The sequence below is a fragment of the Mycteria americana genome, chromosome 4 (genome assembly GCF_035582795.1).
Source record: "Mycteria americana isolate JAX WOST 10 ecotype Jacksonville Zoo and Gardens chromosome 4, USCA_MyAme_1.0, whole genome shotgun sequence".
Taxonomy (NCBI): Eukaryota; Metazoa; Chordata; class Aves; order Ciconiiformes; family Ciconiidae; genus Mycteria; species Mycteria americana.
In genome coordinates, this window is record NC_134368.1 from 42,316,839 (window position 1) to 42,338,987 (window position 22,149).

General features: G+C 49.2%; 1 long non-coding RNA gene across 1 annotated transcript in view; it reads left to right on the forward strand.

The window, feature by feature from the left end:
* LOC142409142 (uncharacterized) overlaps positions 1–21,731 on the forward strand; it is a 29,796-nt gene extending 8,065 nt beyond the window's left edge. The window contains exons 2-3 of the long non-coding RNA XR_012775522.1: positions 13,870–13,922; positions 21,324–21,731. This is a non-coding gene — a long non-coding RNA (uncharacterized LOC142409142). The remainder of the gene's footprint in view (positions 1–13,869; positions 13,923–21,323) is intronic.
* The last annotated feature ends 418 nt before the right edge of the window (positions 21,732–22,149 follow it).

Below are 22,149 nucleotides of genomic sequence, written 5' to 3' on the forward strand. Positions count from 1 at the left end.
AGGATTAAGTAACCTAATGAATCGTATGGCCATTAGCGGGCTTTGAAAGAAGGTAGTTTTCCCTGTAACCTGGTCTTCTGCCTCTTGACGCGGGCAATTATTTTTAACTGTGCCTCAGCCACAGGTCGGAGGGGGGACGCTTTTTGTTTGTTTCTTTAAAAGCGCTCTCTGATGCTCAGAAATGGATTTATTCACAGGAGGAGCCTGTCTTTTTATCTCGGGGTTCCTCGGGACCGCTGGGCGAGCCAGACACCGCCGCCGCTCCCGCCCTGCCCGGCTGATGGGAGCGCGGCGGCCAGCGGAGGGGCCGCCGCCGGTGCCTCTCCCCGCCGCTGGCCACGGGCACGGCTCAGGGCGCGGCTCCGTGAGCACTCGAGGAGGATTTGTATTTTTTATTTTTTCCCAGCGGAGGGTTTTCCTCTTTGTGCCTTTTGCCCAAGCCAGGTAAGCGATGGGGTGCTCGGTTCCCTCTCCAGGGGCTCGCCCCACACCGCTCCCCCCGCAGCCCTCGGAGCCTCCTTCCTGGCGGCGGCTTCACGGCCCCGCGCTCCGGTACCGCTGCCGGGCCCCGACGCGACCCGAGCTGGGGGAGGCCGGGCAGGGGCAGCCCGGCGGCACCGGGGCCGGCGGCAGCGCGGACGGGGCGCGCAGCCTGCGGCCGGTCCGCTCTGCCGGGCAGCCGCGCTCGGGGGGAGCGCAGGTTGGCGGCAGCGAGCTCTTGCGCCATCCACCGTCTTCGCTGGCGGGGAGAAGGCAAACCTAGTTTTTAAATTTTCTTTTTATTTTTGTTTTGGCACCGGGGTTTAAGATTACGCCGCGGAGGAGTTTTTTGCAGACCTCGTTGTTTGCCCCTGCCCCAGGAGGAGGGAGAGTCTGAACGTAGCCACAAGTTACGGGGCCGACATGGTCGCTCGGGGAGGCCGCGCCAGCGGTGTGAATCTCAGCTTTAATTAGACCAAGCCTTACCGGCTGATTAAATTTGATCAGATCTGAAATATTTGTCCTGTGTCTCTTTTTCGGACCGCTCACACTAAAAAAAAACAACCCCAAAATTGGTGTTCTGGGGACAAAAAACTGGCAAGAGGGTGTTGGGAGCAGAGCAGGGAAGAGCAGAGAAGAGCAGAGAAGAGCAGAGCAGAGCAGAGCAGAGCAGAGCAGAGCAGAGAAGAGAAGAGAAGAGAAGAGAAGAGAAGAGAAGAGAAGAGAAGAGAAGAGAAGAGAAGAGAAGAGAAGAGAAGAGAAGAGAAGAGAAGAGGAGGGCGGGCGTTTGGCCGGCCGCCTTGGTAGCACGGCGGTGCCCGTGCCGCTCAGCCGGCTGCGGCGGCGGGGCTGGGAGGGGGTCCCCGGGAAGGACAGGGGTGTGTGGGCCCGCGGCGGCTGGAGGCAGAGCAAGGCCCAGCCTCCGCTCCCGGAGCAAGGCGAGGCCAGGGCCCCTTCGGCAGAGCTGTCACCGAGCGGCATCTCCCGCGCTCGGCGACATGGCGCTGGCAGGGTGACGGGGGCGAGCGGGCTGGTGGCGAAACGCGATGCCACGTTTTCCAGCTATAAAAGCTCACGGTCAAACCGCACCTGCCGGGCTGCCTGACCCGCCGCTGCCGGGAAGGGGCTGCTCCTTTGGGGGCCCGGCGGCGGGAGCAGCGCAAGGTGTCCGCCTGCAGAGGGGAGGAAAGCTCCAGCCCGCCTGACTTGGAAAGCCTCCACTTTCCCACAGCTTTTTCAATCCCCAATACTTTTCACACCCTGTTAGGAGTTAATACCGCCGAAACCGCTAAACGCTTCCATGCCTGAAGGTACGCCCCGCCGGGGGCTGCTCCTGCCGGCCCCCAGCCCCCGGGGGCAGGCCGGGCCGCAGCGGCGGGGAGCGCCAGCCCCGCGGAAAGGGCTCGTTTCCCTGGTGGAAATTCCTCGCATGCTTCGTGCTTCGGCTAACACGTCGGGCCTGCTTTCTTTGCAGGGGCTTCGGAGGGCAGGGGAGGGGAAAGATTCCCGGGATACCTTTTCGGGAAGAGTTGGGGGATACTGCCAGAGCCGCTCCAGCTCCCTGGGTAATGTTTCAGATGCCAGTCCCTCGGCGTGGAGAGCCGGCTCGGGGTCAGCTATGCGGTCGGGGCTCTGCAGCCAGCAGCTCCGGGCGGCAGGGAAGGGTCCCGGGGGTGGATCAAAAGCAGGCTAGATCTTGCCTGTAGCCGGCGGATTCTTTTTTTTTCTTTTTTTTCTTTTTTTTTTGGAAGGTGGAGGGTGTTTTCGGCGTCTGTGGTTGAGCCTCGCACCTTTCAGCCGCCGCCCGCCGTGGTCGCCGGCAGCCGGTACTGCTCTGCCGCGGCACGGCCCCGGCCCGGCCGCCGGTGTCCTTACGGCGGGCCGGGGCGAGCAGCAGTTCCTCTCCAGCAGAGCAAAAATGCAGCCAGGCCGGGACCCGACCTCGCCGTTGAGGTGTCCCCAGCCTCACCACCCACTCCGCAAGGCCACGGGCAGGGAAGGGACCGCTCTGTCCCTACACTCACAGGGACGGTGCGGTAACTGAAGACACGCCGCAGGAAGGAGCCGGTCGGGGGAGCATTTCCCGTCCTTTTTTCCCACCGAAGTAATCGCTGGGAAATTCCGGGTGACATTTCTTGCCACTCCTTTCCGAGCCTGCAAACACTATCCCCAGCAAAACCGACTGCCTGGGATCTCCCAGGCTCGCAGCAAGAGCACTCCCCTCCGAGAAGCACAAAATTCATCCAGAAGGCCTGATCCTGCAGTGTCTGACGGGCAGCCTTTGAGGCAGTGCCCAGCCTTTGAGGCAGTGGGACTTGTAGGTTGGCGTTCGAGCCTCAAGGGTTTTGTTCGGCGGGTTTGGCCCCAGAAAACGAGGGACCTGTCCCTGGCGCAAAGCGAGCGCACCTCTGGAGCCCAGCTCCGCCGTGCTGCCCTCCAGCCCTGCCCGCCCCGCAGGTACCCACAGGGATGATCGCTCCTTGCACCCCGCAGCTCACCAGCAGTCCTTCTCTTGCGGGAAGTCCGGGGAAGGCCGAAACACAAGGTCGGTGGGCATTAAGTGTGCGGGGTGCAGCTTTAGGTGCTCGGTCCCCAGCCTCCCGGTGAGCGCTCTTAGCGTTGTACGCGTTGCAGCACCCCTCAGCTCCGCGTTTGCTCTCCGTTCAAAACCCTTTAAAACCTTGTGGCGGGGAAGGGAAATCCGTCAGTAATATGCACTTGGCGGGACGCTCTATTGCCCTGATTTGGCTCTTCCCGTCGCCGTCGGGAAATACACCGCAGGCCGGCTGCGGTGTGTGCCTCACGGGGGGAAACCGCGGGTGCGCTGCCAGGACGGCTCCCGGGGATCGGGCTGCGGAGATCTCCGAGAGAGGCTGGTTCCCAGGCGGGGGGAGGCAGAGGTTTCCCAGGCCGCCCTGCCCCTGCCCCTGCCCCTGCCCCTGCCCCTGCCCGAGGGACACACAACCCCCCGGGCAGGCCCAGGTTGGCTGCAGCCTCTCCTTGCCGTTCCTGGGGGCCAGCCCGGCCTCGCCCGGGTTACATCCCACGGGCTGCGCTCTCAAAGTGACACAGGGATCTCTGTGTGTGACCGGGGAGGGGTGCGCTTCGGTTGTGCCCGGGACTTACCGACATCTATAGCTTTCCATTGAATTTGCCAGCCCTCACGTTGCTTTTCCCCAGCCGGAGCATCAGATCAGACAGAAAAGGAGGTCCTCTCCCCTCCCCACCCACCTCGTGGGAAGGCATCACGGCAACAGAGGCAACGACCTGGTTCCAACCCCGTCTGCGGCCCGAGGGCTCCGATCCCACAGCGGCTCAGCCCGCCGCTCCTCGCTTTCCCGGAGGGGACGGGTGGCGGGCACCCTCCCCGGCGGCGGGCGCAGCGCAGGGACCCTCCCCGCCGCCCGCCGGGCTCCAGCCCCCGGCTGCTCCCGGCGCCCACCCAGCCCTGCAGCCGCTGCGGGTCCGGGTGCCCCGTGCAAGACCTCGGGGCTCTTGCCCAGCCCGGAGGGCGGATGGCCTTGTGGAGAGGGCCACCTCCTCCCCCACCCTCCCCAGGCCTCGGCAGGCCCCTAAACCCTGTCCGAAGTGAGGGACCTGCGGTGGGGGTGCTACGTAAACCAGGCAGATGTCCTCACTGCCCAGGTGTAACTGCAGAGGGTCTCTTCTCCCACCCTGCTGCAGGCCGGAGCCCCGAGGGTAGGTGTAAACCGTACCCTGCCCCACACTGAGCGCGTTTCAGCTTGGTGATATCGTTTATTCAAATAGCATATAGACCCCCAAGCCGAGAGCTAGGAGGATCTTCAGGAAAAAGATGCTCTCGTCAGACGCCAGGCGAGGGTGAGGAGATAGGGACCCGCGCATCAGAAGGCACCGCAGCTGGGTGGTCAAGGCGGGCCCTTACCAGCAGCTGTGACCCGCGGAGAGCTGTCACTGCTCACTGCCCGCACCCGCAAACTCTCCGCCTTCCGCGGGGCAGGTGGCGGGAGGCACCAGCGAGCTGCAGGCGCCCGCAGGCCCCGGCTCCCGCCGCCCCGCCGAGCCGCCTCCGCGCCGCGCCGCGCCGCGCCGCGCCGCGCCTCCTCCCTTCCCTTCCCTTCCCTTCCCTTCCCTTCCCTTCCCTTCCCTTCCCTTCCCTTCCCTTCCCTTCCCTTCCCTTCCCTTCCCTTCCCTTCCCTTCCCTTCCCTTCCCTTCCCTTCCCTTCCCTTCCCTTCCCTTCCCTTCCCTTCCCTTCCCTTCCCTTCCCTTCCCTTCCCTTCCCTTCCCTTCCCTTCCCTTCCCTTCCCTTCCCTTCCCTTCCCTTCCCCTTCCCCTCCGCAAAACTAGCAGAGAGAGAAAAATGCCAAAACCGTGGCATGCACAAATGTGTTTTAGGTGGTTTGGGGGTTTGTTGTTGTGAGGGTTTTGGTGGTGGTTTTGGTGGTTGGTTTTTTTTTTTGGGGGGGGGGGGGTGGTGTGCTGCCTCCCGAACCGCTGCCGCGCGGGCAGGGTGGGAACGGCGCTGCCGGGGGGATGCTCGGCTTAAAGCCGAATATCGCGCCCTCCCCACAGGCCTGAGAGCCGCAGCGGTGGGAGCCAACACCCCCCTCCACCCCCCCCGTCCCAGGTGCTTCCGCGGGCGGTGCAGCGGCGCGGCTGCTCCCCGCGTGTGCGCGGCGGGTCCGCGTGGGCTCAGCGCGGCGGGAGGGGACACCAAGCCTGGCTGGACACGGCAAAAGCATGTAGGTGCATGCGTGTGAGTGCGTCTGCATAAATATCTATACATACGTGTGTATAAATACATGCACATGTACGATTAATACATGCTAAATTAATGCAATCGAATATGTGTTATATTGTTTTAGTTACCTTTAGTTACTCATAGTGGTGAGTTAGTCCCACTGTTTCCCTTCGTTTGTTTCGTGTCCTTGGAGATCTGCAAGAATACAAACTGGGGAATATTTAGATATACATTTTGCATAGTAAAAATATACAAACGTATACAAACGTATACAAACATATTATGCTCTATATATGTAAATACATATCAACATGTGTGCATAAATGCACATGCGAATTTCACTGAAATGCTCCGGTTTGATGATATGGTAGGGTGGGACATGTGATGCGATACGATGCGACATGACACAGTGTCCCTTTGGATGCGAAGCTCGCGGGGGGGGTCTGCCAGGATCCCCTCCCAGGGCTGGCAGCTGGGGCATCCCCCCCCCGTTCCGGCTGCGGCCCGTGGGAAAGGGGCGCGATTTCCCGGCCGCTGCTGCCCCGTGCTCGGGCGAGGAGGGCAGGGAGACAGTGCCTGCTCTGGTAGCACGGAGTCATCTCCCGCTCTTCCCTGCAGGAATAAACCTTATTTATCAAGGAGGCAAGGGGGCACCCGGCGTCACCAGCAGATCTCCCCCCCGCCAAGAAAAAAAAAAAAAAGAAAAAAGAAGTTACAAGGAGAGAGATCACTGCTGGCAGTAAGCAAACGGGATGAAGTCCCTTCTCGGTCCGCTGCGTGAGGCGAGGCTGGTTTTCCTTTCCTTTCCTTCAAAATTGCCGTTTGCAAAATTCGCGTGGCACAGACCAGAGCTTTCAAACACCTTCTTAGGAAAGAACAGGCACTTCCCCGACTTCTTGTCTTGTTTTTTTTTTCTCCTATAACTGCTGGCTGCGGGGTACAAAAGACATGGATAAATGCATCCACCCATCCCTCCTTTAATAATCTCCTCTAAACTCATCGTGTAACATTTCAGAACAGTGATTTCAAACCTGAATCGGTCACTTACCTAAAAGGAAAAAAGAAAGAACACACCCTCCCCCCCCCCCCCCCGCTACCAATAATAATATTGGAAAGGGAAGGAAAAGAAAGGGAAAAGAAAAGAGAAAAGAGAAAAGAGAAAAGAGAAAAGAGAAAAGAGAAAAGAGAAAAGAGAAAAGAGAAAAGAGAAAAGAGAAAAGAGAAAAGAGAAAAGAAAAGAGAAAGAAAAAAGAGAAAAGAAACAAAAGAGAAGAGAGAAGAGAAGAGAAGAGAAGAGAAGAGAAGAGAAGAGAAGAGAAGAGAAGAGAAGAGAAGAGAAGAGAAGAGAAGAGAAGAGAGAGAAGGAAAGGAAAGGAAAGGAAAGGAAAGGAAAGGAAAGGAAAGGAAAGGAAAGGAAAGGAAAGGAAAGGAAAGGAAAGGAAAGGAAAGGAAAGGAAAGGAAAGGAAAGGAAAGGAAAGGAAAGGAAAGGAAAGGAAAGGAAAGGAAAGGAAAGGAAAGGAAAGGAAAGGAAAGGAAAGGAAAGGAAAAGAAAAAGAAAGAGAAAGAGAAAGAGAAAAAGAAGAAAAAGAAGAAAAAGAAAAAGAAAAAGAAAAAGAAAAAGAAAAAGAAAAAGAAAAAGAAAAGAAAAAGAAAAAGAAAAAGAAAAAGAAAAAGAAAAAGAAAAAGAAAAAGAAAAAGAAAAAGAAAAAGAAAAAGAAAAAGAAAAAGAAAAAGAAAAAGAAATCCCCCACCGTTTTGATTATTAGTATTTTCCCATCGGTTTCTTGCACGAAGAGCCGAGAGCGGGCACAGAGCAAGGCAGAGGGAGCTGCCGAGTGCCTGAAGCCAGGGAGCCGCAAGCGCCCGGCCGTGAGTCGGGGGCTTCAGCAGCTCTTCCTTCCCGCGGGGTGGGGGATTGCCTTCCAGGGCAGGGGGGCGGCCAGGCCGGCGGCCAGAGGCTCCCCGCAGGGCACGGCTGCTGGCCCCTCGCCCGGGCAGCCCCGGGGCAGGCCCTGGGCTGCGCCTCCGGGTAGAGCAGGAATTTCAGACCGTCCTTCAGTCGGGGAGGAAACAACCGCATTTCCAGCGAGGAACACAGAAAGCTCTTTCTTAGGTATTAGCGGGGAAAAAAAAAAAAAAGAAAAAATTGAAAAAAGAAAAAAGGAAAAAAGAAAAAAAAGAAAAAAGGAAAAAGGAAAAAGGAAAAAGGAAAAAGAAAAAGAAAAAGAAAAAGAAAAAGAAAAAGAAAAAGAAAAAGAAAAAGAAAAAGAAAAAGAAAAAGAAAAAGAAAAAGAAAAAGAAAAAGAAAAAGAAAAAGAAAAAAGGAAAAGAAAAAAGAATAAAGAATAAAGAATAAAGAAAAAGAAAAGAAAAAAGAGAGTGAGAAAAAGGATAAGAAAAAAAGAGGGAAAAAAGAAAAAGCGGGGGGGGAACCACTTTGTGCGCTTGGGACTGCAGGAACAGCACTGAGGATAGGGCTGGATCCTCACCCCGGGACGGACGGTGCCAGCCGTTGGTGTGGCTTGGTGCACGGGGCTGGCACCGTCCATCCCGGGGTGAGGATCCGGCCTCACGCCTTCCCATGAACCAAATCCGACATCAAAGGACATGCGATAGGCAATGTGGAGCGCACATGGGAGGCTCGCAAAGCCTTTTCTGTCAAAACACGTTTCCCAGTGTTTTCCTGCCCTACCAGAGCTAGCCCCCCAGCACCCTCGCAGGACTATGGAGAAGCAGCAGGGACCTATAGACCTCTAGAGATGGGCTATGCGTACCTACAGCATACATATAGCTTCTCGAAGTGAGCCCCAGGAGCCGCCGGTTTCTTTTCTTCCTCTGTGGGATGCAGTGACTTGCAGCAAGTTAATAGCCGTTGTCATCCAGGGGTGTTTTTAATTATCTTTTTGGGCCTCTGCAGATTTAACTCATCTTCTGCCACTTTGCTGCACAAACTGGGCATCAATCCAATGTTCACTTTCAAACCCAGCCCTTGCAATCAATATCTCACCTGCTTCGCATCTATCCCACCGGCCAACTCCTAGTTCAGCCAAACACAGCAACTGTCTCCACCCCAAGTCCAAGGGCTCGATGGATATCCCTTTACCCTGCTTAGCGACTGCGTGTGGCCCCTCCGGTGATCTGCCAGTGTCTGGAGGCAAAGGAGGATCCGAGATGGGTTGTAATGGGAAATGGAGGAGGATTTTAAGGCTCTGGACTGGTGGGGAGCGGAGAGGAGATGGGAAATGAAATTAAGACCGTTCAGTTCTGCATGAGTATTCCAGAAAACAGTCTTACAAACATCTAGGTAATAAGTTAAATAAAGTTCTGATTTAGGAGGGAATTGGGAATTTGTAGCACATTTTAGTGATTTGTTTAGATCCTTTTTTAAAAAATTTTTCATTCATTCACACCATGTTATTTTGAGAGGTTATAAAAAAGAGCAATAGGTTTGTGTGCATCAATTAATATACTGCAGTATACTACAATAAATGCTACATATTTATATGTGTACTCATTTCTCATTGCCATAACAAATCTAGAGAAAAACTTAACGTTTTTGCAGAGATTCCAAGACACAGCATTTAGAAAGAGTCACTACAATACTTCATACTGTCTGCACCTAGGAAGCTCCTATTACTTAACTGGGACACAAGTCCAGCTCACAAACATACCAACACTGGGGATTAGGTGGAAATCTGGTGTTTAAATGCAGACTATCTTTTTCATATCATCATGCCTTTACCAAGTAACTCCCCCGGCACCAGGGAAGCCTCTGAGATGCCTGAAGTTCTGCTCCGCACGTGCACTGAAGCCTTTTGGTCTTGACAGGGCTAAGTGCATATCTCACACCTAATCCCATCCGGATTCTCAGACAAAGCATTCCTCCTTCCCGGAGAGCTGGCTCTGGCAGTGCACATGTAATGCATGCTCACACAAATGGGGTCTGCACAAAACACGGTGGCACCGGAGCACGGTGGGGAAATGCCCGCAGTGAGGCAGTGCAGTCAGCCCCATTTTGCAGAGTAGCTTGTTAGTCATGCAGGACTTGAGGGAGCTAGCGACGTCCATCTTCTTCTGATTTAGGGAATTCATAACCACATCTCCCATCACTGTGGAGTGTAGCTTACATAATATCAGGCATCTGAAGGATGGGGAGAAGAAATAGTCTTCTTTCCTTCGAAGCTGCGTTAATCTGCATGGTACAATTAATGATTTGGTCCCTCTTCCCTTCTGCCTTCTGTGCCAACACCAGAACAGCTTCTACCCAGACATCAGTATACTGTTACAGAGGGTGGGAAGTAGAAGTTTAACCTCTCTAAGGAACTGAATGAGGTCCCCAGAGCCTCATTTCTACAAGAAAGAACATATTTTTCAATTTCTGATTGAAAAGATTTATTTTCCACCACCACAATGCAGGAAAGAACCAGAAGCCACTGAGCCGGGCAGCCAGGTCCCTGGCAGACCGAGGTAGTGCTGAGCTGCTTGAGGGGAAGTGATGGGAGATTTTATGCCCTTGGGAAAAAGGGTGGGAGGGTTTTTAAGCCTCTGATATGTCAGGCTGTCCTCAAGCAGTCAGTGAAGAGGCTTTGGAAAAGGTCCAAACCAGACTGCTCTGTTCAGGTTGCATGAAGTGGTGATGGACTTTCAGATACTGGGTAAGGACAGTTAGTAGCTGTGCCCATGTGGCTGGAAAGCAGGAAACACATGTCCTCAAAGGCAGCAGCGCAGGATGCCACTGATGTGGGGCATCGCTGGCATGAGCTAACTGCTGCTGGAGTCCCCGGGGAGTGCACACATACCGGACACCTCTCCTTGAGGACAAATCTTGCAGGCTGTGTGCAGCCACCTCCGCCACCACCCACCGATGCTGCCATCCCCTCGCTGTGGCTCCTCACCCTCCCTAGGTTCCCTGTTCAGAGCTTGCGTTGCCCTTAACATCTGGAAAATTAAGTGCTTGAAGTTCAGGCTGGCCTCACATACAGCCTTTGGGGATCCAGGCCAACCACTGTACAGGTGAGGGGGCCTTTGAACGTCCATCTGCATTGCTTAATGTAAAAGAACTCAAAGGCCCAAACCCATGCACCTACTAGTTGCTGAGGCTGCTTGAATAAGGAGTAGAGCATAGCATCCAAAAAGCACAACTTTTGAGAGATCTGAACCAAGTCTTCCTTCTGTACATGTCTGTACAGCCTGTCAAAGAAATTTATTCCAATAAATATTTTAAGAGCCCAGGGATGGTGCTGAAATGGAAAACTTAGCTCCTTACATTGTCAGTCAAACTGACTTTTCCTAGAATTCACACAGCTGATCAACAGGGGAGGGTTTGGGGAGGTACAATTTCTGGTAAAGAAAGGAAGCATGGCAGTATGGTTCATGTGCCCAAGGCCTTAATCTCCCCCTACCCCCTCCCCCCCCCCCCGTAAAATTAACCACATAATTTGTAATCATTCATAACAGTTGGAATTGTCTTGACTTTTAAAAGACTTTTCTCATTAGACAACCCTTTAATCCTTGTAAAGCGTATTATTGATCTTAATATGCAGAAAATGCCATAGCTAGCAACTCAGAATGTCTGTGCCATTTTTGCTAAACAATGAGAATTGATGAGGTTTGGCAGGACATTAAAATATTTAACATTATAGCTTTGAGAAGGCTTTTATGTGTCTGTACTAATAGGAAAATCTTTTAACAGGAAAATTGTTTTTCTCTGCTCCGCTAAAATCTCCAGTGAGGGCTGATTCTATTTGCATTAAACCTGATGGGAGGATTCATTACTGACTGCAAAGTCAATTCCAAGAGGAATTCCAGTTTGGAAAATAATGACTAGAAAAAAAATATCAGCCTTTTAGTCACATGACTAGTGCCATTTAAATTAGCATTTCATTACACGCCCTGACACTTCAGAAAGCATCTGGGGCTGGGACATTTCGCTTTGCCCAGAGAAGTTGCATGTTACCAGTCTGAGCACGGTGGACACGCCAGCTCCTACACCATCATGTCGTCTGAAGCACATGAGACAGATCAGGTGCTGCTCCCAGGGGAGCCACAGGCCTGTATCACATCCTTCTACGAGTCTACTTATGAGACATTTTATTTTTTTTCAATTTTAACTGCCCAGATCTCTGTTCTTGCTATCCACGCCTGACTTGCAGGGCTGAGCTTTGGTACCTTGGCTAATTCTCTGTCTTTACAGCATTGTGAGTAGGGTGCAGAGCTCAGGGGAAGTAGTACGAGAGGCAGCAGGGTGTTCAAAAACCAGACCATCGCTATGTAGAGCATTACAAGACCTAAATAGGTAACTGTGACAGGGAAAGCATATCTGGTTCAGTTCCTTGACTCAGCAAGGAGTGTTTGCCAGCTGGCTAATTTGTCACGTCCTAGTCCATTGTGAGCTACCCAAGGGCCGTGGCAGAGCCCTGGCAAAACGGGGCCATCATCACCTTAGGGCTGCAAGAGCATCTCCAGGCACTCCTCCATCCCGTGAGCCTGAGCGCTGCCTCGGGCTGGTGCACGCCAGTGCTGAGCCCTGCAATGCGTGTGTCCTCTGATCATGCATCTTTGCATTTAGGATGAAGGAGGAAAATAATTTAGGCTAACTGGGCAGCCTAAAAGAAGGTTGTGATGAAAAGGAGATTGTAAAGTTCATGCCTATCTTTGTCTTTCAGTATTGAGCTCATGTGAGGGTACGCTGATCCTTTGGGCACCTGCAGCACAAAGGTCCTTCTTGCCTGCATTTCTCTTAAAAGCTCTAAGGGCAGAGCTCAGGGGCCCGTTGAGGCCTCTTAGGCTTTTTGTAACATTAAACAAAGGCTGGTACACTTCATTTTAACTATGGAGCTCATCCCCAAGTTTTCCTGAGGTGGCCAATTTAATTATGAGCATCACGTTATTTGTGAATATCAGATTCGTTTTATCATTTGCAATCTTCCCTTTACCCCCAGAAGGACAGCACCTATTATAAATGCCAGCAGGAAAAGAACAAAATGTAAAATTGGTACTCTGTAATCATATTTATTCCTGTACACAACAAGCTCAAACGCTGAGATCTTTTAATAGCTTTTTCCATATTGGACTCTTTGTTTGGATGTGGTTTTCCTGATGTATCCTAGTAACATGTTTAGTTAATTTATATTGTGTGTATGTGTAGACAGATATACACACATCCATATGTATGCACACACATAGTCCTCATTAAGTAAGTGTTAAACCTCCCACAGCAGAGCTGGGTTTGGAGGGCAATAGGGCTGCAAGCTAGAGGTCTGTTCCCTTTGCAGAGGGGTACCGCAGAGCCTGCTCCAAGGAGGCACACACAGCCGCCAGCGGGGAGCTGGAGCCCCCGTGCCTCTGGTGTGAAGGTTGCTCTGACGTGTGCACCCCAGGCAGGATTAAAACCCTCCTTTCTCGCTGGGAGCCAAGCGCCATGCTCACGAGCCCTCTGGAGGGGGTGGGTTCGTCGCCCCCCCATCCCTCACTTGCACGTGCAGAGTCTGGAGCACTTGGCCAGGCCCTTGGTAGCAGAGGGGTCGCTTGCACGTGCATTGGCGGTGCGAGGACTTGACCCTTAAATTGTTAGAGTATCTATCTCGGCTGTTGCAAGGCAAACTCCAAACCCAGAAACATTTGGCGGATGATGAAGAAAGGAGTGATTCCAGATATCGCACAGTAAAACACAAATATAACCTACTTGTCTGGTGTTAGGAGAAGACTCTTGAAGGGCTCAATCCTGGCCACATCTGTCTTTATTGAAACAAGCGAGAGCTGGCTCCAGGGCTACAATACACGCTCTTGGAAAAGCCACACACTCCTTATCCTCTTCTTTTTCCAGGCCCACAAGTGGATTGAAGGAGTCCTGCACTGTCATATTTACTCTATAGCAAAACTCCCTTCGAGGAGGATTCTGCAGACCTAAGGACTGAGGAGTCAGGACTGGGAGCTAAGGAAACGACATGAATAATTTCCTTCGTAGCTGGTTTAGAAAAAGCCAGCTGCTTTCTACAGTCATGCCAAAACTAAGAGGAGATGGTCTGAGGTTAAGAAACACGTGGGATAATTTTCATACCAAATGTGAAAAATGAGAAATTGTTTTAACATATAGTAACTTGCCATAAAAATGTGATACGTATTCCCTTCCAGCTTTAAAAGGAGACTTTATAAACTCTACCGTCTTTGATTTGTTAAAGCAACTTCATATTTATTTTTTTAATTCATAAGTTTGTGAGAAAACATAATGAAACCCTTGATGTTTTTATGATCTCGATTAGTGCTTCATTGTATAAGTATTTGGTTATTGAAACATACACTAAATATTGCACTGTAAAATCTGTTGCGACTTATCCAATATCTTTTGGAATTAATAGGAAAAAAATGACAAGATTGCAAAAATGGTATTAGTTTTTATTTTATTTCATTTAATAAAAAACTCACTTGACTGCACTTTGCTTTATTTTCTCACTTATTGTGTATATATTTGAAGAAAAATGTCTGTTGCATATCATCTATCTAACACTAAAAACTGATGCTGTTATTAATAAGTTACTGAGAAAAATAAACCAGTTTGCACTTTGATTTCTATCACTCCTGGTGAGCGATTCTTCTGGAATAAACATAGCTCTAACGCATGTAAACAACACAGGAAATTAATAACAAAATTCTTTGGATTTATTTCAGATGCCGCGTACTTTATGTAAATATATGTGGCTTTCGATTTCAATTATTTTCCAGTAAGTAATAAACTTTGCTTATTAACCTCCTCTTAAACTAAACATTTATTACTTTATAAGTGTTATTTCAACTAAATCAAGTGGATGTTCTTGGTACATTAATGCAACAGATCTGTTCAACCAGAGAAGCAGGATGGCTTCTTCTGAATTGGGAAAACTCTGAGTTTCTACTTAAACTTCAAGGGAATGTGATGCAGTATAATTTGTTGATTTTTAATGTGAAAAATTTTGATCATAGCTTTTTAAAATTAATCTACCTTTCCCTCATAAGCTCAGTGGTAAAACATGGGGAAAATCCCATCAGTTGGATAAAGTTACATATATCTGCTCCATGAACCTTGGGTTAGTAGTTTTTCACAGGACTGGCTTGACGGGCTTTTTTTCACTACCAGCTGTGATAGCCAATATTTTCCTGGAGTGATGAGTGGGGTATCGTTTCTGGAAACAGAGTTCTTTTACGTGTACAATTTTAAGAATATAAGGACAAAGATATTTTGTATTTTCTGTACCAAGAGGGAAAAATACATGTTAAGAAACATTCTGTTCTCAAGATTGTCATGATATATGTTTGACTTCTAAAAAGTTATCGGCACTGGCCTCTGTGGGGACTTTGGACCCTTAGAAAACCCACTCCCACGTGTATGGGTGTGCAGCTCATGATGTGGAAAAATCCCTGCCACGACATAAAGGTTTGGTGTGGGACACAACAGCACCTGCATTGCCCTTCCTTACCTGAGAAACTAGGAGCAAACCCCCGGGGGGTCAACCAGGGGGACCGTGGGAACCAGCATCTTCTCAACCCAAACTTCTTGCGCTGGGACTGGATTCGGAGAAGCCCACTGTGCCACTGCCGTGCACCCCTGGCTCACACGGGCGTTTGACCGATGTTGGCTCCTTTTCCACACAAGAGCCAGGAGGAGGCGGGTGGTGGCACGGCGTGGGCACCTCTGCCTTTTGGGGGTTGCTAGCACACACGAGGGCTGCCGGCTCTGAGGCTCGTGGGAGAGATTTCGTTGCTCTGACCGTGTCAGATATCAGCACACAGCTTAGTATTTAACATGAGTGCTAGGCTTCTGGATTTTATCTCTTAATGAGGCACAGGCTATCCTTGGGGGACAGTGAATCATCACATTTCTCGAGCGCGAGCTCGCAACCAGCAGCACTTATTTTAGGGATTGCATTGGCCAGGAGTCCGCATGAGGCGACGTTAGCTCTGATTACAGGAGTCAAGCACTAAAATCTATTAACTCAGATATAATAGTTTTTGGTTTCTTTTGGTTTTATTTTGTTCGGTTCAATTGGATTTGCTTCAGACATGACTCATTGCCACTTCCTGCATCTCCACGCTGGTTCCTGCAGGACCCTCAGCCGTGGAGCATGGCTTGCACCCACTTCAAACACAATGCAAATTCTCACGTATATTTTTTCATACTGAGGCTTCATCTAAACTAAATGTGGCAGGCCAGAGGGTATGCAGTACACATCCTTGGTTCCCTTAGTAGACTGAAAAGAGAACTACAAAGAAAATAAAGGGGAAAAAAAAAAGAAAGAGAGAGAAAAAAACCCCTCTGGATATATAAAGGAAGAAGTCAAATTCCAAAAGCTCACAGGAAGCCAAATTCTCCAGGCACAAGAAAAGTGACATTATCCAAATCAAACCTTAACACAGCATGGAAATGTGATGAAGAGTAGGGCTGGTATTTTCAGTAAGGCTATAGACATATATGTAAATACAATCAAATTGGGAACACATTCTAGGGATTAAAGAGATCTGCGTAGCACTAGAAGAAAGAAGCAGCAGATGTAACTGCTAACAACAAAAGAAAGGGTTTCTGGCCAAAGTTCAAGATTTTCTTGCACCCAAGCCCATTGTTGCAAATGAATCTGGACACAGTAAATAATTTGTAGTGACTTGTAGATCCAGCTTCTTTTTGTTGTTGTTCATGAACTAGCTACCATTTACCAACATGCTGACTTTTATAAATGAGTTCCTTCAGAGCCATTCAGTAAACAGGTAACACAGATGTATTTCCATCTAGGCAGCGTCACTGCTCTATTAAACTGAGCTTCTATAGTGTCTGTGAAATGGGCAATGACCGAAAAGCATTGATGACTGAAGATGACCAAAAAGTTCTGAGCCCTGATCAGCAGATTTCCAGCAGCAGAGAGGCATGAACTCCCATGCAGCTGATCTTCAAGCTTCAAAGAGGTCCCAGGCATCACATTTCACATAAGCCTCTCTCAGTGAAGGAGGGGAGGTATCAGATGGGGGAGACACCTTGGTGGAGCAATGGCCTGGGAAACAAGATCTGTCAGGATTAGTCCAATACTGATTTTAATTTCTTGGTGTCTGTAGCCAGAGCTCTCTGGCCATCTTAGCAGTAGGTATTAAACAAGCCATTAAAATTGAGCTGCAGAATTAGAAAACTTTGTCAGGTCAAGACAGACATTAAAAATGATAAATAAGTCACTACACATAGTGGAGATCATCCTGAACACAAGAGAAGAGTGCTCAGCCAAAATTAACCTGGAAATAAGACCCACCTTGACAAGTGTCTTACTTTCACTGGTCACCTGGGAAATATCAACAGTATTTTCAACCTTTTTAATTTAATGTTCCTGTCTGTATGTTGTGAAGACCAGAAGCCCGATGGGTTAAGGAAGCACATAGAAATGTTGTATTCAGTGTCCACACATACTTCACAGGTCTCCACAGCAAATGCTGCAGTTTAACAACTTAAAACTAGTCAAAACTAGGAATGCCAATGCAGATGATAGTCGTTTGTCTTAGTGCCTGCAACAAGGGCGCCCGTGTCTCATGTTATTCAGTGATCCTGAAGGACAGAGAGGGCTACCATATTGTCCCAGCAGGAGAGAGAGAAACAAATATCTTCTGTCCATCGTTACTTTGAAGGAACTGGCAGCAGCAGACTTTCTAGATCTGGGAGAAAAGGAGCTATGGGGTGGTGAGGAAGTGGAATTTCTCTGGTTCCCAAGACGGTTTTCCATGCTGATGCCGTAGGCAAGCAAGGCCATGCGCAGCCTTGCGTGGGTCAAGCAAGGCGGTCGCTCTGGCAGCCTGGCCGTGCGGTGCTGCCCCAGCCCTACGAGAGCCCCGCCACTGGGGCCTGGGGCTGCAAACCCACAGCTGCTGCCCCCTGGCCCCAGGTAACTGCTCTGCTCTCCCTCGCTCGCTGCAAGCCACCGTGTCATCTCAGACTGAGCCCAAACCACAAGCCCAAGCTCTCTTCTCCTTTACAATGGGGATGGCAGTAGATTAAACAATGAAAAAGTAAGATTATTTGTTCTATTTATTACTCAGAATGAAAGTCCCGCTTTGGCACACAATACTTTTATTTTTGTAAGATCCTGTTCTGTCAAACAAAAAAGGGGCAGATAAAGGAATCAATTTTATATATAGATTTGCACCGCCCTTTTAAAGTCTTAAAGTCTACATTTAAGCATTTCTATTAATGATCCAGGATGCTAAACAGTTTTTAATATCTTATTACAAAAGCTTTTCAGCTTGCTTTTTACAAAAGGAAAAGCTGGTTTAATATATGAAGCCTGAAAAATTGCCAACTATAAAAGAACATCACTCTTTCTTTTTTTTTTTTTTTAATTATTTGAAATGCTTCTGAATTCCCAACATAGCTATTGGGATCCAAGGTTATGATCTAAGAGAAAAGATATGTTCATTTAATTAAAGTAGCCTTTTACGTTTTTTAAAAAAGTTACTTTTAAACTGTTCATATTGCCGTTTATGAGCTTTGGGAGGACAAGAGGCTCTGGGGATTGCTAATGACATACAGATAGCCATATGTTCCTCTCACCTCCGCTGTTTTCCCTGGGACTGAGTCTTCATTGCTTGTGCCATGTGCAAAGTAATAATAATCTATGTCTCTTTTATGACGCTTTTCAATCTTTGATTGCAAAACACTTAATGTTTATGTTGCAGATGGGAAATGGAGGCACAGGAGATGGGTTGATTTGCCCCATGGGGTCACACTGCAGATTAGTGCCAAAGCTTCTCCCTGAGCAGTACCCTCCCAAGTGACCCATGCTGGGTGTAAAATGCTATAATCTGAAACTGCTGACTGCTCTGCAGCCCATTGCTACTGCAGATGCAAAGAATGGAGAAACACGTCCGTTGATTTCAGTGATTTATACCTATTGAGAAGAAAGTCAGCCCCAGAGCATCGTCAGCATGGTTAAAAAAGAGCAATAAGAGAACATCATCCAACTGATATTTAATAAGAGGTCAGTTTGGCAGTTTCATCCCAGCTTCAAACAGACAAGTGTCTTCAGAGCAATGCTCTGGTCACTCTTTGGGAACTGTATATTGCAGCCATAGCATACCAGCCAGCCACTCAGCCCCCCCAGCACCTAGTGCTCTTACGTGGAGTTCATTTTTTACCTACTACATTGTCAAAGTAAATGGAAAGCTGAATAAAAAAGCCAAAGCTACACAACAACATGAAGAAATTCATACAAAGGGATCTGTGGCTCTCACCAGTCAAATAGTGAAACAGTTTGATTTTCTTCTCTTCCTCAAAAGTTAAACCATGCTGACCTCCCTCAGAGCCACAGATGTACTTACGAGGTCTAGCTCCGTGCCTAATTACCAGAATGCTGTCTATGATGGAGCCTATTTTTAAATAACTTCCCTTCCATCTTTGAAATCAAAGAGAGAGTATGTGATGTAAAGAACAGCCTAGGTCCAGATAAAGTTTTAAAACTATTAGAGAGGAAGTAAAGAGCAAGCAAAGGAAGAGAAGGATGGTCTAGCGGCCAAGATAAGGCTCATAAATTCCCCAGGTTTAAGGGCAGAGGAGCCAGAATGTCAACCCCACACGTATCGTGGGCCACTAAATTTCACCCAGTCAGGCCTGCAATGAACTCAGACTGACTACAGCATAATTGGTGTTGGCCCCTGCTTCATTTTGTCGTAGCCTCAGTGAAAGACTAACCAAATCCTCACTGCAATGAAAGAAAACTTGCAGGAATGGGGGTGGAAATACAGTGAAAGTAAACAAAAAAAGCTTTCTTTGGAACTGTCTGGGATGAGAAGCTTGCCAGGGTCAAAGCTGGAGGATCAAAGATTGTGTCTATAGTGTCTTGTTCACTAGAGGCTTGAGCCAGCCTCGCTGGTGACCCACACGGTGGTGTGACCATTGGAGCAAACGTAGCTTCCCTACCAACGCAGGGAGACGGGCTCTCCTTGCCCACGGAGGCAGCATGGATGTAGCTAATGCAAACCTCACGTGCAGGGCGACTGAAGTGCAGGCTGTGGGCAGCGCACGCACAACCACAGGCACTGAGCTGCCTGTCCTCCTCGCGCCTGAACTGCCCTACCACCCCGGGAAGTGTCGCTCCGCCAAAGAGGCTGGCTTTGTGGCACAATAACCCTTTTTTGTCCGTGGGGCACCCCAAATGTCACATCTTCAAATGGCAGGAGTTCCCTTTGTGTTTGCATGCCCTGGTAACATACAGCGCTGGGGAGAAAAAGCAAACCCAAGGCAGAAGCCTCCCTAAGCCCATCATTCCTCTCCTCAACTGGTACCATTGCAACAATTTGCAGGAAAGAAGCAAGGAACATATCAGATGGAGATGAAACGGCAAGAGGAGACTGCAAAATAAGACACCTCTTGACCGTAAGCAGGTTTGCTTTCTCTCGACAGCCTCTCCTTCTATTCTAAACACAGCACCTGGTGCAAGCCTGGCGTGCAGATGGCCCCGCCGTGGTGCGCACGGCGCGCAGCCCTCCGAATCTGGCAGGCAGCTGTTTCGGTTTCTTTTTGCCAGGCTGCCAGCGCAGGATTGTTTTTACTTTTCTTTCCCCTTTTCTGTTCCCTCTGTACTCAGCCTTACCCTCCATGATGTAAATTGGAAGAGCAGATGTATAATCTGGGAAATTTTCCACATCCATCTTTTAAAGAGGAAGGTGGATAAGCTAACTCAGCTCTTTAAGGCCCCAGTTCGGAAAAAGCACTTTAAGCACATGCTTAAGTCCTGTTGATTTAGGAAAGGCAAAAAAGGCTGGTGATTTCATAGGTCTTAAACACATGCTTATGTGTCCTTCCTGAAGGGCAATATGCACCTGAACAGTGGCCCAATTATGCCAGTGCAGAAGGCACAAAAACGAGTGTTCACTGTGTAAAATACACAAGCTGAGTAATGCCCCAGTTTAGCTCTTTACAATGGTCACAGTTTCATTCATTTTTAAGGTCAAAGAAATGTGCTGACTCTAGAGGCTTGTTAGTATTGGGGTGCTCAAAATCAAAAGCAAATATTTAAATCCTGGTCGCCCCTGAATCCTTCAAGCTCTTCCTCTGTCACTAAACCCCTGCAGCCCTTATGCCTCAATAAAAACATTGACAGAGTTACCTGAACAGGCACATTCGGATTTTAGGAAGGAGAAAATGAAAACAGCTAAGGGTTCATCACGAAGGATGGCTTCCACCAGATGTTGAGACTGAATGTTTTCCTCAGCTGCTGCAATACCACAGAGAAATGTGGTACAGCATAGGCAATTTTGCTAGTGAGTCAACCGTACCTGGAAACGAGCAGCAAACCAGCATGAGCTGCTCCCTAGGAGGACCAAGCAAGCTACGCGCGATGCAATGGTTGTACCTCTCACACGTGGGTTTTTGCACTTTGTTTTCTCTCCCTCCCAGCACCCGCATACAGCCTTGCCCTCTCCTTGCCCTTAACTCCTCCCCAGCAAACCCTGTTGTTATTGCTCCTCTGCTGAGATGGAGAATATGGAAAGGGGGGGGGGACACGACACTTTGGGTCCCACTTCTCCAGAAGGCACCCTGAGGAGCTAAGCTGGCCTTTCGGTCCCCAGCTGTCTGTGGTCACGGCTTCTTGACTCGTCATCAATGACTTTGGAGGCTGCCCTGCCTGGAAACACCTTCCAGTGCCCCAGTGTGAATGAAAGGTGGGTAAACTGCCCCAAGCCAAGGAGCTGCCATCGTTGTTTCCACAGCCCTGTCAGTGGCTGTCCCCTTTGGTCCCCGTATCTGATGCCACCTGAGCTCCGAGGCCCGGGCTCCCTGTGGCACGGTGTGAGCCCGGCACCTGCACCACCAAACAGGCAGAAGTCTCATCTGGGTATTGTTGACATGGTCTCCCAAAATGCCTAACAAGCAAAGCAAACAAGTGAAGCAGAGCTAGCTCCTGGGGCTAATGAGCAATGATCACTGCCATCTTTAGGGTCCTCTTTCCAGGGAAGAAGGCTTCCAGCCTTTACAACTGCCGTGCCACAGGTTGATGAGTGCAGAGATACAACTAAAGAGATTTGGCTTTTGTCAGAAGCCTGTTGGCTCATGATTTCTGCCAAGAGGTTGCTGTGAAGGTCTCCATCTGACTTTGGACTTGCTTTATACTGTCTTTCAGGAAGATCTGAGCAGAGCAGATAGCTGGAGGGCCGAGGCTCACCTCCGCACTCTTGGTGCACTGAAGTTAGGTATCAACAGGCACAAGTCAGACCAAGGAAGGAAGAAGAAACCAGGCTGGAGAAATTAATCAGGAGACAGTTACCTTGTCTTTTCCCTTAATTGTGGCTTGTGACAGATTAGCAGAGATCAGCTTTCATTGCAGCTGCCTATACTGTACTTGACCTATGCAGAAAGAAAGAATTTGGTCCCTGAGCCTGGAAGTCAGGCACCCGCGCCTAGCTCTGATTTCTCTTAAATAATTTTAATTAAACAAGGGGAAAAAAAAGTGAACTGACAGTTATGAATAATGAAGTGAAAACGGGCTATGAATACAATAAGAACTAATTAAACAGTGAGGGTAAGACCATGTTGATTTATTTCTGCCTTTTTTTTTTTGTTAGACTTTTAAATGAAATACATGTGCATTAGGCCTGAGGAGGGACTTAAATCTGCTGCACACACTTTCCTTCAGAGCACAACGCATGACAGATGTTAGTCACATCACTTAATGCACTACTGCACTGGGCATCAGACACTAGTGAACAGTGCAGGGTAGGAACCCATATGGGAGGGCATAGAAAATGATGCTGGAGAAGTAGGTTTTACCTTCTGTTATGGATGTGTTTGCACAAGTGTACGCTGAACCTGTGGCACAGCAAGTACCGTAAAGCCAAATCATTCCCAAATGCTAAGATGCTTCAGCCTGTTCTAATAAAACTATCTGTATTTCCCTAGCATGTTACTACTGAAGATGTGCAAATAACAACAGCAATATATTGCACCAC